Genomic DNA, 13,410 nt, shown 5'->3' with positions numbered 1-13,410 from the left:
TAAATATAGATAGTGCTGTGTATATGTGAACCCTAATTGCTTTTTCATTTTTCATAGGCTGTTTTTTATATTGTGGGCTTTTTTAAAGTGAAAGTTGCTCGGTCATATCTGACTCTTTGCGACCCCATGGACTATACAGTCCATGGAATTCTCCAGGCCAGAATACTGGAGTGGGTAGCCTTTCCCTTCTCCAGGGTATCTTAGTAAGTTAAAAATAAAAATATCTAGGTTGCTTCCTTCCTCCCTTTCTATCTCCCTGTCTCCTTTCCTTCCTTCTTTCCTGTCTTCCTAAGTATTCTACCCAGTACTAAAGTAGTGAATTAAAAGTAGAATAGCAGAGCTGGGTTTTTTCTTTTCTTCTCTCTCTTTCTTAAGGTATTCTACCCAGTACTCTGCTCTTTGGGCCAAAAATTGGACTTTGTGATCTGCAGAGGCAAGAAGTCTGTCTCAGTAGAAAGGCTTGTGTTCTACCACAGGTAGCAATCCAATGAAAGAACCTAACTGAAATTGGGGTTTCTCTTTCTCAGGCTTATTATTTCCTCAACCGTTGCCAGTACCAAGCAATTGTGGGGGATTTTTCCTGTAATTCAAAGTCATCAGGGATTGGATCTCTGGGTTTTTGGCTTTTCCGTCAGGATCACAAGATAACAGATAAACTCAGGGACTACATGCGTGTTCCAGGCACGAGGGGAGAGGAAAGGGGTGGGAAAATGAGCAAAAAGATGAGAGACAGCAGAGCCTCAATATTCACTTTCAGGAAACATTTTGGGTCTTTTCCACTCAATGACTACCACTGACATCTTAGTGGCCAGGTCTGTGCCATGTGGCAAGGGAATCTGGGAAATACTGGGGGGAGGGGGGGCAGATGTTGTTTTTTGTTATTCTTGTTTATTTTTTATTTTTTTTAGCTTGACAGTTTGCCACCCCCAAAAAACAAATTGGTGTTTCATTAATAAGGATGAAGGGGAGAATGAATCTGCGTTAGGCAACTGACTGTCACAGCCTCCAGTGGCGGAAGGCAGACAGAGAAGTCAAGGTTATGTGTGAAGCAGTTGTCCCTGCCATTGTTCTCTGCCAGCTTCCCGGGAAACCTGGGAGCCTATCAGATAAAGACTGGTATAATTTGGAAACCACCAGGAAAGGAGCCATACTTATTGTTGAGCGTAAATTCCTGAATGAAAGTGAAGTGAAAGTCACACGATCGTGTCCAGCTCTTTGTGATCCCATAGACTAAATGGTCCATGGAATTCTCCAGGCCAGAATACTGGAGTGGGTAACCATTCCCTTCTTCCCAACCCAGGGATCGAACCCAGGTCTCCCTCATTGCAGGCAGATTCTTTACCAGCTGAGCCACAAGGGAAGCCCATAAATTCCTGAATAGACATGTATAGTTTAACTCCAAGTCATGGGAGGACTTATTTCAGCATTAGATTTGGGGGGAAGGGCCAGAGAAGGTATGTTCTTTCCATGGACTCGAGCACAGGCTCCTGCTTGGACATACAATGCAATGGTGAGTAGTCATGTGCGTAGAGGCCCCCTCTCTCATCTTTCATGCTATTGTGGCTTACCTTTCTTAGTATAGTCCCTTTGGGCTACTGGTAGCCCGCCTGTGTATTTTACATGAACAATTTCATTGACTGCATTCTGCGCTGCTGCCAAGAGGTCAAGGGCCCCTCTCCCACTTCCATTATTCTTTCCTAGAGACACTTGTTTTTAACTATAGACCTATGCACTGTTCTCCATAAGGGCTACTTTTATTTCTGGCACGTTTCTCTAAGGACTTGCTACTGCAGCCTGAAACAAGTCTGTGTCTCACTCTCTAGCTGCTTCCCACGGAGTGTTCCCACTGAATTCTATGCACTATCAATGTTCAAGTTCAACTTCATTCAAGGTTCTTCAGTTCAGTTCAGTCGCTCAGTCGTGTCTGACTCTTTGTGATCCCATGAATCGCAGCACGCCAGGCCTCCCTGTCCATCACCAACTCCTGGAGTTCACTCAGACTCACGTCCATCGAGTCAGTGATGCCATCCAGCCATCTCATCCTCTGTCGTCCCCTTCTCCTCCTGCCCCCAGTCCCTCTCAGCATCAGAGTCTTTTCCAATGAGTCAACTCTTTGCATGAGGTGGCCAAAGTACTGGAGTTTCAGCTTCAGCATCAGTCCTTCCAAAGAAATCCCAGGGCTGATCTCCTTCAGAATGGACTGGTTGGGTCTCCTTGCAGTCCAAGGGACTCTCAAGAGGCTTCTCCAACACCACAGTTCAAAAGCATCAATTCTTCGGCGCTCAGCTTTCTTCACGGTCCAACTCTCACATCCATACATGACCACTGGAAAAACCATAGCCTTGACTAGACGGACCTTAGTTGGCAAAGTAATGTCTCTGCTTTTGAATATGCTATCTAGGTTGGTCATAACTTTCCTTCCAAGGAGTAAGCGTCTTTTAATTTCATGGCTGCAGTCAAGGTTCTTACATTCACGTAAAACATTACTTGTATAACTTCAGCATTTTAAAAGGAGATTCAGTGCAGTACTTCTAACAACCATAAGCTGCTGTCAGTTGCTGTTGGCAGTCTTCATTTAAAATTTTAAAAAGATACTTGCCTAGTATGCTGTATCTTACCTGTAACGCAATGAGAATGTGTATACTTCAGAAGGCCTAGTTGATCTAAACTACACCTCCAGCAAAGGAGATGCAGACATAAAGAACAGACTTAGGGTCACAGTGGGAGAGGGAGAGGGTGAGATGACTTAGAGAGTAGCATTGAAACATACACATTACCATATGTAAAATAGATAGCCAATGGGCATTTGCTGTGTGACACAAGGAACACAAAGCAGGTGCTCTGTGATAACCTTGAGGAGGGTAGGGGTGGGGGGGAGGGGGGTGCGGGTGGGGAGGGAGGCGGGAGTGAGGTTTAAGAGGGAGGGGACATATGTATACCCATGGCTGATTCATGTTGATGTATGGCTGCTGCTACTGCTGCTGTTGCTAAGTCACTTCAGTCGTGTCTGACTCTGTGTGACTCCAGAGACGGCAGCCCACCAGGCTCCGCTGTCCCTGGGATTCTCCAGGCAAGAACACTGGAGTGGGTTGCCATTTCCTTCTCCAAAGCATGAAAGTGAAAAGTGAAAGTGAAGTCACTCAGTCGTGTCCAACTCTTAGCGACCCCATGGACTGCAGCCCACCAGGCTCCCCCGTCCATGGGATTTTCCAGGCAAGAGTACTGGAGTGGGGTGCCATTGCCTTCTCCGTGATGTATGGCAGAAACCACAACAATATTGTAAAATAATTACCCTTCAATTAAAAAAAAAAACTACACCTCTTCAAATTCAGCTGTGCTTGAGCTGTGTCACAGTATCCAGTATGTGAAGAAAGAGAATACTAAATAAATCGGAGGAATAAAGCAGATACTTGGGAGCATGTTTAAGTGACTTGAGAGAGCAAATGGTTTTCAAGCACTTTAAACACTTTAAAAACATCAATTCCTCAACATGCATAGGCTATGCTAATTGTAAATCTTTCATTAAAAACCAGTCTCTAGAGTTTCTCCCCAGGCAACATCTTGCAAGCCAGGCTCTGATTACTATTTCTTCTTTAAAGTAAAAAGACAATGCTTCCATAAGCATATTCTGTAATTTGTATTTCAGTTGGTATCACACCATATTCTTTGAATTAGTAAATCAGTTTTGAGGTACTTTGTAATATATGGTTTTATTCAAATGTATCAGTCCCCTGATCTCAGTTTTGACTTCTAGGTAAGTAGCTAGTTTATAACTGCTTTTAGAATTTTTTTTTCTATTGGATGATCAAGAACGTGATCATCTGTGAATGTTCCCATAAATCTGACATTATCTATAATGTGTAATTGAGCCGCATTGTTCTTCAGCGTATAGTTAGGTAATTTAAATAGATAAAAGGTATATAAGATGTCACTTTAAAGCATTTTGCCAAGTCAAAGAAGAACTGAGTTGGTCAGAGGTTGTCAAATAGATTTTGAAATGTTTCTGTCTTTGCTTTTTTTAAAAAAATAGGACAGAAATTAATGGAGTTTATTGTTTTCCTTCTTGGAGTCCTTATATACTTACTTGTAAGAATTAGCTGAGATCTTAAGAACTTTTAGAAAAATATTTTATTTATTTATTGGGCTGTGTTGGGTCTTGTTTGCAGCATGCAGGTGCTTTGTTGCAGTAAACGGGTTCTCCAGTTGTGGGCTCTAGAGCGCATGGGCTTCATTGCCCTGAGGCATATGGAATCTTAGTTCCCCAACCAAGAACTGAACCCGTATTCCCTGCATTGGAAGGCAGATTCTTAACCACTGGATCACCAGGCAAGTCCCTAGAAAATTTTTAAATCCAAAGAAAGTTAGAAGTGTTATTTTAAGGGAGCTGATTTCAGCGGTTCCTTCCAGGCTCCTCCGTCCATGGGATTTTCCAGGCAAGAGTACTGGAGTGGGTTGCTATCCCCTGGTAAAAGTAGGGCTTCCCTCGTAGCTCAGTTGGTAAAGAATCTGCCTGCAATGCAGGAGATCCAGGTTCGATTCCTGGGTAGGGAAGATCCCCTAGAGAAGGAAATGGCAACCTGCTCAAGTATTCTTGCCCTAAATCCCATGGACAGAGGAGTCCGGCTGGCTATGGTTCACAGGGTTGCAAGAGTCCAACATGACTTAGAGTCTAAACTACCACCACCAGGTAAGAGTATGACCAAGTCTATGGTAGACAATTTGAATAGTATTGTTTGGCCAGATTGGGCCTTAATGGCTTTTATAAACCCTGTGTGTACTGTAATCAGAGTCATAATCTATTAACCTAGGACTATATTATCCTTATCAAAAGAAAAATTGGAGCATAATACTTTAATATATGCATATTTAGTAATGTTTTTTACATATACTGATATAAATCCATTAAAAATTAGAAAAGATAGATTTCTTTATTTTTCATTATTATTTTCAATCTTTTAAATATATTCTTAATCTGTTTTAATATTTGTTTTTCTGAATCACAATTATCTTGCTCAACTCCCCACGTCTGTAACCCACTTTGGAGAACACTGGCCTATGAAAATCCATTGAATGTGAACAAAAGTTTTCCTCCTGCTTCCCAACCATGTTTTGTGAGAGTTTAGGGTTTGTGTTTTCTGCATCTGCATGATCTCATGACTCCAGTCTAGAAAAGTAACATATTTTCTCCCAGCTGACTGTATCTGTCGGGGATGTGTTTCCTCAGAGCAGAAGGAAAACCACGCAGGGGGTGCATACCTTGAGCCTGGTTAGCCTTTCCCACAGAGAAAGCCCTGCAGAAGATGAGCTCATGAAGCAAAACTGCAAGACAGAAATGAACAGCTACACGTAGAGACACAAAAACAGGACTGAATCCCAAGCAGCTCAAGTGCAAGCGTGATTGAATGGAAAGCCCAGATTAAAGTGTCTAAATAGTTGAAGGCATAAGAAAAGATCACGAACCTATGAAGAGCAAAACAGGCAGGATTGAAAAGGAACCAAATATGAAATGAAAAATCTGGTCATCACAATTAACTCCGTGGATTAAGAGGCCATTTGTGCTCATGCTTAGTTCTCAGTCATGTCTGACTCTGAGACCCTGTGGACTATAGCCTGCCAGGCTCCTCTGTCCATGGGATTTTTTTAGGCAAGAGAGAGGCCATAATGCATGATCACTGGATCTGAGGAATGCCGCTGCTGTTCCAGTTGTAGTCAAAGCATAAATCATCTTTCACATGACGCAGAAGCCCCAACCCACCCCTGTAGTTCAGGCTCTCCTATGCTATTGCTCAGCTTTATTTTCCTCAGGCACAACCTCACTGACCTTTCCGTTTTCCTAATGCCATGCTTCCACCTTCCACAAGCCTTTGAACACACTGTGTTTTGAACAGTATGCTGTGCTTTGCATCTGAAATATCCCACTCCCTTTATTCTGTCAGCTCATTCAACCCTCAGCTCAAGGGTCACTTTCCCAGGGAAGCTTTGTTAATACTTCACAGATTAATGGGGGCTTCCCTGGTAGCTCAGCTGGTAAAGAATCCTCCTGCAATGCAAGAGACCACAGTTCGATTCCTGGTCGGGAAGATTCCCTGGAAAAGGAATAGACTACCCACTCCAGTATTCTTGGGCTTCCCTGGTGGCTCAGCTGGTAAAGAGTCTGCCTGCAATGCAGGAGACCATGATTCGATTCCTGGGTTGAGAAGATCCCCTGAAGAAGGGATAGGCTACCCACTCCAGTATTCTTAGGTTCCATTGTGGCTCAGCTGGTAAAGAATCTGCCTGCAATGCAGGAGACCAGGGTTTGATCCCTGGGTCAGGAAGATCCCATGCAGAAGGGAAAAGCTATGCACTCCAGTGTTCTGGCCTGGACAATTCGATGGACTGTATAATCCATGGGGTCGTAGAGGGTCAGATACAACTGAGCATACATATACATAAATACGGTGATTTGTTACTAATGCTTAGAGAAACAGATTCCTTCCCTTCAAGGTACTTATTTCAGTTTGTAATCTCATGTCCATCCCTGTGATTATTGGAACACTATCCATCTTCCCCACTAGACTGTAAGTCCTGAGAAGACAAGATCATGTTTATTTGGTTACCCATTGTGCCAGGGGTTGTACTTAATGCCTGGTAAATAAATATATATTTTTTATGAATAGATATTCTAGAAACATAAGACTTAAAATTTGATATTAGAATAGCTCAAAAGGTGGGGTTTTTTCCAGTTTCTATTGTTCCCTGGTTTTCTTTTTATCCGTATTATCAGAAATTAGATTTCTTCTGTCAAATATCCCTGAAGCCAAATCACATTGTTTCCTTACACAGATTCTTTACCATTTTAAACAGGCCCTTGTCAGAAGCCTTCAGCTTTTCATGCAGGTCCTCAGATTTCTTGTAAGATAGTCTATAGAGCTCTGTGAAATGACAGCAGATGTCTGTCTGAATCTCTGAATAGTGCAAATTCCACCAGAACCAGAGCAGACTCATCCTAGGAAGGGTGGCACACAGAGAAGGATGTGTGCTGAAGTGGGCTCCTCCAAAGCACATCTGATTTTTATTTTTCAGGTGATCATGAGCCTTCTTAGATCTGTTTACTGGCTGGCTTTTTAAAAATAATGTTCCTTCAGTAACCTTCCTGTGGTTCATTTTGTGAAATCGTGAGCAAGTGCTGGGGAGGAGGTACGTGGAGGACTGAGGACCGCAGAGCCTCTTTGAGCTGGTAGGTTTGGTTCCCAAAGGACAGAACACTGAAGCCCACTCACTGCATTGAAAAGGTATTGATTTTTCTCCCTCCCTGTTCTCAGCTGCACCTCTGAAGTCAGTATGGTGCGCAGTATCTTTCCTGGTAAAGAGAGGAAAAACTGTCACGAACTTGGTCACCCCAATCGGACATTTCAAACCAAACGAGATGGAGTAGGAAAAGAGCTTTAAAAGCTCTTGGAAACCTCCCGACTTAATTCAGTACCCTGACTTTTGTGACCAAGAGGTTCCTTCCAGTTCATAACAAACCTTGATAGACAATGGGAAGAAATGTGGTGGGTTTTTTTTTTCCTTTAATGTTTCGAAAAGAGAATGAAAGGATCAAATCAGTGAAAACAATACAGCTTTGTGCAGTGATCTTGGAAGGTTAGCACAGTGGTCTTGTCCAAGTTTTCAACAAGATTCTCCGTTCCTGTTATAATTGGCCGCTGGCTAGGTTTGGACCTAACTAGAATGCCAGCGTTCGATTTCACCGTGTCCTCGGTGGAGATATGTCACCGTTTATGCTCGCCTTAGTGACAATTTTCTAAAATGGAAACTCGTGGGAAATCATTACAGTGTTTATACGTCTCCCTTGTCGGACAGCGTTATCCTGTGATATTTTACCAGTGTTTTCCACTGCATGATGGCCTCTAGTGAAGGTTAAGGCAGCACGGGTCCCTCTGTAATTTTGTGACTGCATTTTACGTACTGAAGAAGAAAGGATAACTGACAATTAAGTGTTTGGGATGTCACAGAAAGAACATGTGCAACTAATCAATGCTATCCTTTGGGAACACGATTTTATAAAGCTGATAAGGTAGAAAAATCGGGATTTTGTGATTTGTGTTACATGATGATAATTGCACCTTTTCAATAAAAGAGACATTTCTCCTGGAGTAAACACTTAGCTGGTGGAGGATGCCGGTACCAATGCTATTGTTTTTCTGCCCCCTTTAGGCAATTTTTGGGTAAATACTTTCATAGAAGACTTTTTTCCCCCATTCTTCTTTTAGAGTGATATTTTGGTCTATAATAAGGAAGGTCATTTATTCTTCTGTGACTGAGTAACATCATTGTAAAGAATGATTATTTTTTGCTTTTTACAAGGTACTCCCAATCGCCTGTGTTCATGTTTATCAGAGTTGAATATCGTCTTAGCAAAGTCTGTTACGTGATCTATCACGCACTTGTTAAAATTCTTTGATTTAGCCCCATTTCCTTTGTGCATCTTAATAACAACCTGGTTTTTAATCTGTGTACTTCCTTAGTGGCAAATTGGATGAAACTTTCTTTCCTGTGGTTTTTCAGTTAATTTGGTAGCATCTCCAGTCTGCATGTGTATGAAAAAGCAGGCAACAGACATTCAGAACCCAGTTATTTAGAAGCTCTTAGGAGCCTACTTTTCCCATACATGCACCGCCTCTCCTGGTTTTATGGCCCAGGTTTCAGCTAGAGATAGATCCTTCTCTGCTGGTTTAGACAGTAGTTTCTTCTTGTTCCAGCAGCTTTGGAAACTGCCACCCTCCTTCACAGAATGGTTAGTTAACCTGAAGGCCACATTATCTCCTTGGTCTTCCACCACCCCCTTCCATGCTTGGTGGGTAACCTCTTCATATGGAAACCATTCTGAATCTTTTCGTCATTTTCACTGTTTGCCTCTAGCTTGTCTGAGTTTCTTTTTATTTCTCTTTCCTTGGGGGTTAAATAGTATTGCATTCAGTGAAGTGAGAGGGCTGCTCAGCTCATTTTAGACCTTTGTGGAAATAGCACTTTCTTGCTGACCCACCACTTGCAACCAGCAGGGCTTATGACCTACTATCCAGCATGCACCTGGGTACTTCATTCTGCCTTTTACAGTAGTTGACATGGTACTTTAACCTGTACAATTTAATGGGATTATTTCTTTTTCTCCAATGTGTTACTTTCATTTTGAATTCTGATGTTTTACGACATAAATTAGCTACCAAACCATGCCACCCTCCTTAACAAAATGGTTACTGCTGCTGCTGCTGCTGCTAAGTCGCTTCAGTCGTGTCCGACTCTGTGCGACTCCATAGACGGCTGCCCACCAGGCTCCCCTGTCCCTGGGATTCTCCAGGCAAGAACACTGGAGTGGGTTGCCATTTCCTTCTCCAATGCATGAAAAGTGAAAGGGAAGTTGCTCAGTTGTGTCCGACTCTTCAAGACCCCATGGACTGCAGCCTACCAGGCTCCTCCATCCATGGGATTTTCCAGGCAAGAGTACTGGAGTGGGTTACCATTGCCTTCTCCGATTCTGCCTTTGTTAGATTAACTAACACAATGGTTAGTTAACCTAATTCACCATCTCAATTTGCATTTGATGTCAGGATTCTACCATCAGAGTTATTAATCAGTTAGAAAGCACTCAGCCCGGGACCCAGTACTGCCCAGCAATTCAAATTCCCCCTCTCATAACAGGTGTGGCGTACTATCATATACTCTGCAGAAATAGAGTTTAAATCTTACTTTCCCTCCTTTTTGGCCAATTAGGAAACCTTCAGCACCATGGCTTGTTGAATTCTAGAGTGACATACAGAAGATGTAGATGCCATAAATATGAACTGCTTTCTAAATCCAGCACAGCGATAGATTTTGGTCTTTCAGAAAAAAGTCCTTTACCGGATTGCCTCACAGCCAGACCCACAGCCTAGAGCCGAAAGCACTCATGAATTCTAATAGCAAGGCGGCACACACTCCAGCGGGGTTCTAATTGACCAAGAGGTGGAAAACTGAAACAAGAAGGCTAGCGTGTCCTTCGGGGGGCTGGCCTTCAGCGCAGGCTCAGCAGTGCTTCAGGCTCCAGGCCAAATGAAGAGTGCCCAGCAGCGCTGCTCCACACCCGAGCTGAGAGGAGGCATCCTTGGCGCGGCTGTCAGAGGGCTGTTGGACCCCCTACCACTGGCAGCACAATTATATATGTGTGTGTATGTTTCAGCAAGCAGGATTCTCAGCTTTATCATTTTCAAGGGGATCCACGAATCACAGAGGACTAAGAAGTTTTGGTAAATAGACAATAATCCAAACCTCCAAAACCAATCAAATAGATTGTTGAGAATTGATACAGCAAAAAAAAAATTCAAAGAAAACATAATTAACATTTATCAAATGCTAATTAGGCCAGAGACTCTTGGAGACATCACCTAATCCTTACAATGACCTTTAGGGTAGGCAGAGGAGACGCTCAAACCCAGGTCTTTGTCTAAATCTACATATTCCAGCTACACAACTTACCTCTATAAAGAATGAAAATGACTAGCCATTGAAGATCAATCAAAAATAAAGATAAGCAAGCTAAAACAACAGGGAAATGTGATTTGATATTTAAAATGTAATTTATATATATATATATATATATATATATAATAGAAAGTGAAAGTGAAGTCGTTCAGTTGTGTCTGATTCTTTGCAACCCCATGCAAAGAATGGGGTTGTAGCCCACCAAGCTCCTCCATCCGTGAGATATATATATATTAATTAAGAGCTAATCTGGTGAACCGTTCTGATGATTTAGACCAGACTGGGGTCCCAAGCATGTGGAATGGCCTAGGTTCCAGCATCAGGATGGAGTGGTTTTTCTCATATAATATATATTTTTAGTAAGAGCTTACCTAGTGAACTGTTCTGGTGATCTAGACCAGACTGGGGTCCCAAGCATGTGGAATGGCCCAGAATGCAACATCAAGAAGGAGTGATTCTTCTTGAGCAGCAGCTTTTTGAGAAACTGAGGAAGATTTAAATGAAAGAGGTCATGAGGCCCTTCTTCACTGATGGGTCTCTCATGGAATGAGGTCATGTGTTTCTGAGCCAAAAGATTTGGTTGAGCTCAGCTGCTCTTCTACATCTCTGTACTAACTGATGACAGTCATTTCATTTATACGTATTTTATTAAATTAGTTCTACTCTATTCTATCTCTGGACTTAACTATTATTTTATAAGACTTCTTAGCAGAGCTTAGAGAATACTCCTTCCACATAACTGAATGCTTAACTAACTGCCCAGTGCTGCTTTCTTACAATTGTAAATCCTGAAATCCACATTGGGCATTGTTTTATGGAAAATATTATTTGAGGCTATTCAGCTTCCCTGGTGACTCAGATGGTAAAGAATTTGCCTGCAATATGGGAGACCTGGGTTTGATCCCTGGGTCGGGAAGATCCCCTGTAGGAGGGCATGGCAACCCACTCCAGTATTCTTGCCTGGAGAATCCAATGGACAGAGAAGCCTGGTGGGCTACAGTCCATGGGATCGCAAGAGTCAGACACGGCTTAGCGACTAAGCACAGCACAGTGAACGTTTAAATAAAATGCTCACAAATATCTAAAGTCTTCTCTCTTCTTTTTCCCCCAGTATATCTGACCTAAAACAATGTGACCATCTATTTGGAGTACTCTGTTCAGGGAGGGTGAGCAGGATTAATTCCTGTCTTGGTGTTGCAGTGTAAACAGCTTTTTGCCTGTCTTTTGTCATTAATGATCATGCTGTAGATGTACCCAGTGCATTGTAAGCCAATCTGTCAAGGCAAATAAACAATTCACCTTGTTAAAATTCCCTAAATCTTGCATTAATAAAATGAAAGTAACCCCCTGAACACTCAGGAGATGTCTTCCTGCATACTACAGTGATGGATGACATGTCTAAAGATCCTGGAAATTAAGTAGTTCAGGTCATTAAAAGTGTCCCACACTTGTTATTGATTTAATTTATTTTAAAAGGTGGGGGTGGAGATAAGAACGGTTTACCCACTCCCCTGTTGTGTGTGTGGTTTTTTTTAAATCTGAAAGCTACCACTTGTTCACATAATTAAAACTATTGCCAGGGTGAACAGCTCTGTGTTTGTTACAACATGAAGCTTTATTATTCAAATAAGTATATCATCTTCTTAAACAAATATCTACAAACAAGTAGATAATCATTGCATCTTGTATTATGGCAGAAATTCCTTAGACCCGCACATGTATCATGATTCCTAAAATCTTTCCTTTCTGGGCACTGAAATAATGACCTTCTGAGTACCCCCCTCCCCAAAATGTCCTCAGTTAGATAGAAATTTAGATGAAGGTCAAAAGAATTGAAGGAAACTAATGGAAATAGTAATAGAAGTATGCCTCTGAATAAAAGACCTGTTTTTTTTCTATCCATTTTGTCAATTTTTCATTTTTCTAGTTTATAATCAAGAAAAGAGTGAACATTTGAGAAAGATGAATGAATGGATGAGCGGGTGGGGAGATGGATGGATGCGAAAGTATTCAGAAGATGCAGACCCTGTGTCACTTTATTCTAAGGCAAGATTAAGTTATGTGTGTTTGTGTTTACTTGTGTATCGCCAGTTTTCTATACCAATCCACACTCCACTGGACACGTAATATTCATTGTCATATTCCAGTGCCTAACATAATAGGTGATCAGTAAATATTTGTTTAATGAATAAAATATTACCCCCAATGCCTTTTTTCCCCCCTCTCTTTTTCATTGCTTAAGCTTCAGCGAGTACAGTGGGCTGTGTAAGCAATAGTAAGAGCCCCAGACGAGGCTGGTTCTTCAGCTGATGACTCTCCAGGAACTGAGCAGCAGGAGAGTTGAGCACTAGTGTCAAGCAGAGATCCGTCTGCTAGCACTGGTGACCTCTGTGCAAGCTCATTCCATGTATGTGTCCTGAACTGGGTAACAGAATTCCAAACCATGGTGAGAAATGGGGCCGCTCCAGATAGAAATCATAACTAGAAACAATGCATTATGTAGAATTATGTGTACACAAGATACATGCAGTTTGATCTTTTGTCATTTTTTATATACCTTTTGCATCACCTTACATAGCTATTCCTGATCAGCTGTGTGAGTGACAGTTCACCATCAGTTCTCATTGTTTTTTAAATAGTGTATGATTAGGATGAAAAAAAAAAAAAGCCATGGTAAGTTACAAAAAATGACCCTTAAAATAGTTATATTAATTTAGAAATTATTGCACAATGTTTAATGCTTTTCCCATGGTCTTTGTTAAAAGTGGGAGAGGGAGGTGCAATCATTTCTCTGGCAGACCCTTTCAAAAATAAATATATATGAAAATGCACTCTTATAGGTCTTTATTCGATCCCTCCTGGAAATTGCATAATTTGGGTATCTGAGAACTGACATAGTTATGCCATTAT

At 41.8% G+C, this 13,410-nt stretch overlaps 1 protein-coding gene across 1 annotated transcript in view; it reads left to right on the top strand.

Annotated features, from left to right (window-relative positions):
- SNX24 (sorting nexin 24) overlaps positions 1-13,410 on the top strand; it is a 173,999-nt gene that overhangs the window by 151,692 nt on the left and 8,897 nt on the right. The window lies entirely within an intron of this gene.

This window comes from Ovis canadensis, chromosome 5, assembly GCF_042477335.2.
Source record: "Ovis canadensis isolate MfBH-ARS-UI-01 breed Bighorn chromosome 5, ARS-UI_OviCan_v2, whole genome shotgun sequence".
Classification (NCBI taxonomy): Eukaryota; Metazoa; Chordata; class Mammalia; order Artiodactyla; family Bovidae; genus Ovis; species Ovis canadensis.
The sequence above is the reverse complement of the archived record's forward strand: the minus strand, read 5'-3'. Positions and strand labels throughout refer to the sequence as shown.